The sequence below is a fragment of the Parasteatoda tepidariorum genome, chromosome 6 (genome assembly GCF_982258835.1).
Source record: "Parasteatoda tepidariorum strain Cologne lab strain chromosome 6, Ptep-v5.0, whole genome shotgun sequence".
Classification (NCBI taxonomy): domain Eukaryota; kingdom Metazoa; phylum Arthropoda; class Arachnida; order Araneae; family Theridiidae; genus Parasteatoda; species Parasteatoda tepidariorum.
In genome coordinates, this window is record NC_141760.1 from 87597362 (window position 1) to 87603917 (window position 6556).

A 6556-nucleotide genomic window follows, 5' to 3' on the forward strand; every position below is an offset into this window, starting at 1 on the left:
GGATCATTAAAAAAGGAATTTTATCAAAAAAGGTGACGTTTTGAAAAATAATTAAAAAAATGACATTAAAAGATTGCATTTTCAAGGATTACTCAAAACCAGTCAACCTAATTAAAAAAATTGCTACATGCAACGAAAACTATATTTATTTCAGAAAGACGTATATTTGTTACGACTTTCGATAACATTTTTATTAATTCTTATTACATTTTAACTGATTATTGTTATTAATAAGAAAGCAAGTAAAAAGGAGTTTGTGCAAGGTCGTTTGAGGAGTTGGCGACGTTGATGTACGTTTGGGCTGGGAGTTTAGCATCCATTTGGCTTGCGCTTAGACACAAACAGGCACTCTTCATAGGAATAATGGTTTTTCGTAACTTGCCACATAGTATAGCTACCTCTATTCTAATTCCAACACTGACGCGAAACGTCAATATAAAGAATAACCACAGTTATGCGAAAATAAAATAGCGTTTGTGATCCAATTGTTTAACATTTCAAAAGTTACACCAACGTTCCATTGTTTGAACTCATAAAAATTTGATAATAATTATTAATAAATAATAATAAATAACTAATTGTAAACAATAATAAATAATTCATAATAAATAATGCATAATAAATAATGCATAATAAATAATAATAATAAATATATCTTATTAAATAATAATAATAATAGATCTCAATGAATTCAAAAATGGAAAACAATTAATTGATTTTGATAATTTTTATGCAGGTGGAAAAATCTCTCCGAACTGGCAATTTTGAAAATATTTAGGTCATTTTGAAAACAAGATAGTACTTTACCACTGGATGTTATATAGTTTTCTTTGCTGTTTTATGTTGTTATATGCTTTGTTGTTTTATGAATTCATAAAACAACAAAGCATATGCGTAGTTTAAACTTTCAATTTTGAATAATAGCCGATACTAATACAAAGAAAGAATGATATATGAATATTATAGGTAAATACTGTTTAATAAAGGATAGATATATAAAATCTTTTATTATTTTAATGCTGATTAAACCAAAGAAATAAGTGCGTCCTTCGCAAATTAATTAGCATTGATTTTCTATCGAATAAGAATGGCAACAATAAAGAAATGGTTTTAGATCATAATCCCTTTATGTTATAGGGAAATATAATTCGTAACAAACACAATATAAATTCTCATTTTAGGAATAAACTCACAATCAATTCGAAATGGAAGATGCATGCAACTTTCTTTAAAAAATGTATGAAATTTGAGCAAATGCAAGTTATTTTACAAACAACTATAATTAATACTTATTTTACTTGCAGATTTTAAAAATCTGAATTTTTTCCGTCTGTTACTTATTATTTACTGAGAAAAAGCTTACGCGTGTATAAAAAAAGTTATTAGTTAGCTTTTCAATTCAAATTTTCATGACAGAAATCATTAGTTTTACTTCATTTTCCCTAGTAAAAATACATAAAGTTTGTTATTTTTCTTCAAATTAAAATATTGATACAATGTTTCACGAAAAGTTAAATTTTAACTTAAATTGTAAGATAATTTTGCTTAAATTGAAAAAGAAATAGTATTTAAATAAAAATATATTTCCAAAAATTTTGGAACAATTTGTGGAATACCGTTTAAAATATCACAATACGACAAAAAGTTTACATATTAATTTAAATTTGTCATGTTAATAGTTTTTCTTAATTTCGAATGAAAGAAAGCATATATGATTTTTTTATTATCATCAAACTAAGTCATTCGTTTAAATATTCATTTCTTTAGCATGAATGAAATTTCATTCTTTTTCTTCTTAAAATATTTGTATGTCATTTTTTAATACAAATGATTAAATGCTTCCAAAACTTAATGAGGCTAAGTAGCAACACAAAAAGATAATAACTAATATTTTTGAATTATCGAGTCTCAGGCGATGTCTTAATGACATATACTCAGTTTTTTTTCGTTAAAAACAATAGAGTTATTACATAACTTATTTTTAAGAATCTTATCTTAAAATATAGAACTGAAGAAGCGAATGAAACATTGTTTACAAAAAGAAATTCTTATTGTTTAAATTAAAATGTCTCTTCATATTCGATTTATTTTATAAAGTATAATATTCTTTCATTCAATTAATATTTCCTTTAGTTTTTTTAATATACAACATTTTGATTTGAGCAAATTTTGTACAACCAAGTCAATTAATTAAAAAACACTTATATTAAAGCAACACAACAAATTGTTTTGTGTTTGTTTAACGTGCTTAAAGTTTTCCTCATAGTATTTTCTCACACTTGCAATTTTAATTTGGGAAATTTATTTTTCTTTATCTTTTAAATATTAAAGGAAAAAATCAGAGAAATTTAATTTATAATCAAGTTATTTCATTGTTTTAAATGCGAAATTTACATGGACAATATTTCAGTAACATCCCCTGAAATATTTTTAATTGTCGTTCAGGAAAAAAATGTTTAGAAACGTCGGGGTGAGACAAGGTTAATTAAATTGACATCATAAATATGCAATGATAATAATTAGTGCGTTTTAATTACCGAGTCTCCAAGGAAATTTTAATGACATAAACTTATTTTTTAATTATAAAAGGAAAAAAAGAAAAAAAACTCCGTTATTTATTATGACATGAATTTATTTTCATCTTTTCTTTGCAAAAAAGAGGACATAATAGTAAAAGCAAAAATAAAGTCCCGGTTTTTCAAAATGTGAAAATGCCTTATTTATTTATTTATTTATTGCGCGAAATATAATATTCTTTATTTTTAAAATTTATTTCAAACTAGGATTTTCTTTAGAAAAGAAATTTACAATATTCTAGATTGACAAGGATTTTAAGCATTCTTATTACCTCAGAAATAGATTAAAAAATTACATTGATTGAAGCCAATAAGAAGATATTAAATTCATCTTCACAGTTTAAAAATTGAATAAGTCGATGCCATAAATATTCTTAAAAACTTTTCCATCTAAGTGCTTCATTCTTTAAAACAATTTAATCTTTGGAAGATAAAATGATAAATTCATAGCAAAGCGCAAATTCTTTAATTTTTCTTTCTTTTCTATTGAAAATTCTTCGACTGTTGGTAAATCAATTTTTCAACAACACTAAAAGATATCTCATTTCTTTGTGCTTTAGTTTTTTTTTCAATACAATTGCTTGAATTTTTAGAATTGATTCTTTCTTTCCTTAATGGAAATTTCATCTGTAAATGAAAACAGCTTTGTTCGAATTTCAATAACTTCTAGCGGTTTTCACTGAACAGGGTATTCAATAATTTCAAAAAAGGAATTTGTTCTTCCTTTCAAACGAAAATGCTACGTGAAAGAAACTATAAATTACGAAAAAGAAATTAGAAGAAGTGTATTTTAAAACTTGTGAAATATCTGCATGGGCTTCTCTAAAAGCAAAGAAAATGTCGCTTTCTTTCTGTTCTTGAGTTATTGTATTTTGCTTTTCTCGTGCATGTATTTATCAATTACTTAAGTTTATAAAATATATTTTTATAAGTAGTAGCAGTATTTACCTTATTATTTTCCTATTATTAGTATTATTTTGCATCTCCTGAAATTGTTTTTTACTTAACGCATAAACAATATTTTTTTTTTTCCTCTAACGAATTTTTCTTCAGTGTATGAAATATTTTGAGCAGTAAAAACCAATCATTCATTTTTATTTACTTTAATTTCGTATTTTCTTAATCTTTTCGTATGCAAGTGTCCCGTAAAGATTAGTATTAATATGCATTTTTGAAATCTTATTGAAAATGCATTGACATTGAAAAAATATATGTGTTCATATTGTCGCAAATTGATATTTGAGCCAAGAAAAATAATGAACTCTATCGGAATGCAGAAGATTACGGTACAGGATGGCGGATGTAATAAAATTCTTAATTGGATGTTGAAACTCTCATCCAATTAAAATCCGGCCTGTTGTCATTGCATACGACTTTCTCTACTGTGATTTGTCGGATTCTGATAGTAATTTTATTTACTATATAAACAAAATTTTGATAGTAATTTTGTTTCAGGCACAGCTTTCGCTTTCCTCAATATTACACATTCACAAAGCTACACATTAGACAGGGAAAATTCGGTCTTTCAAGCAGAACAGTTGGCAATCTTTGAATGTATTAAATACATTAAGAGCACTAAAAACTTCAATAATAACGATATTTATGTAATCTGGTCAGACTCAAAATCATCAATATCATCAATACTTGATTTTGACACAAATAATAGAATTTCTTTTGATATTCAACAAGAACTACAACACACATCAATTCAAATTTCCTGGATTAAAGCACACAGCGATAGAGTAGGTAACGAAAAAGCAGATGATTTAGCTAAACAATCTACGAGACAACCAAAAAATTATGTATACCCACTTCCAGTTTCATATCTTAAACGACGTATTAAAGATTCTCTTCTAACAAAATGGCAATTTCAATGGAATAATTCAGACAGAGGCAGACGTCTATTCAAAATTATTAACAATGTTACTTTTTTTAAAACAATTCCTCCAAAACAAGTCATCTGGTTCTTGACGGGTCATGGACCATTCCCAACATTCTTTAATTACCTGCATATAACAGATACTGATCTTTGCACCTGCGGCCAACAAGGTTCGCCTGAACATTATCTCACTAGTTGCTCCTACACTGTCTCCTGGCACAGTCGTCAACCTAGCCCAACAAATTTAGAAATTTGGCAGAAAACTTTTATTACAAACAATACCTTAAACAAAAGATTAATAACAGTTATGAACTTCTTAGCGGATAATGACTATCTATTAAAATTTTAATAACTTCCCATTTTACATGTATAATATTTTTTTTGGTCTTATTTCATCCTAAATTCCACACTTTCAGTAAAATCTATTTTTTTTTTAAATTTTTAAATTTTTTAAATTGTATGTTATTTAGGCTGGAGTGGAGCTGGACCAGCGGCCAAGTCCTGGGCTATATGGTTAAGGGTTTTCATAACCTAGGTACATGCTCAGGGCTTGGAGGAAAGAAAAAAAAAAAAAAAAAGTAATTTTGTTTGTCTGTAAAATTGTCTCGGTTTAGGATCTCCAAAGTGTATTCTTGTTTATTTTCATTTTTGATATATTTTTGAAACTTAGTATTAGAGGCAGTCTTATAGAAACATCCTGTATGTTTTTTTTTTATTAGAGGCAGTCTTATAGAAACATCCTGTATGCTTTTTTTAATCAAAGTATTATCCTTTTTTTCTTATATTCTTATTTTATTTATTTATATTTTGTACATTTTTAATCATTTTTAATATATATATATAACAAATTGCTATGTTTTTCCTTTTGATGTAAGTTAGAAATTTTTCATTTTTCTGCAAAAAAATTTTTTAGTGTATAAAATTATTTTGCTCATTAATAACTTGCCATTTATTTTTTATTTATTTTTACATTGTTTTTTCTTAAATGTTCACACATTTTAGCTGAAATCTATAAAACTATAAATGACAAAAAGTATTTTTGCCAAGCCATCTTTTTCATGACTAATAAAAACCAATGAAATGTAATGACTAATAAACATGAATAATAAAAATTACTGAAAATTTGTTAATTGGTGATTAGAATGTAAAAACTGTGATGAAACAATTTTGATTCAATGAAAATTAACCCCTTCAGAGCCGGTGGTTAGATAAAGAAGCACTTCTCCAGACACGCACGTAATGAGATCATACATACTAATAAGAGCATACCGCATTGAGATCACATCGATGTGATATTGAGCCCCTAGAGCAGTGTTTTCCTAAGTGTGGTACGCGTACCCCCAAGGGTACGGGAACAGTTGGGCGGGGGTTCGCGATCTTATGCGAAATATCTTGCAACAAACGCAAAAATTTATCAAAAAACAAAGCTAGCCATGAAAATTTACTATTGCGTATTTTTCTATTGGCTATTTTTCATAGAGTTAACAGTTGACAATTAGTGGAGTTAACAGCCAGTTGTGATTTGTAACTTTTGTGCAATTTTTTTGTAGTAAGAAATTACACTCATTTTTTTTTATTAGTGGTGCACTCAGTTGCAAAAAATTTAGAAAGGGTACATAAAAGTCATAAGTTTAGGAAACACTGCCCTAGAGTAAGAAAGACTCTCTTCATAAATGATACCTTGGGATGTGAGGGAAGAATCGCATGATGTCGTTTCTGAAAGGGTTTCAGAGAACGAGCTAGAAATCAATAGAATTGTTTCGAATCTTCAGAATATGTGTTCGAAGATTAAAAAGAATTTTACTTCTGATTTTAAGGGCACTCCTCAAATATTTATGTAAGGAAAAAAAATTTTTTTTTTGCCTGTTACTGTATTTAATTCTCTGCAATTAGAAAATTCTTTTTTATTTATAATTTTATTCACAATCATTTTATTTAATTTGTCCATTATCTAAAAATGGAGTGAGTTAAGCATTCAGAAGGCGTTCTGTAATTTTTTATTTTCTTCCAAGAAAAAATTAATTTAATCTTCTGAGTCAGATGTTTAGTGCCCGTTAAATTTCAAACCTTTATATACACTTTGTTTAAAAGATTAAAAAAA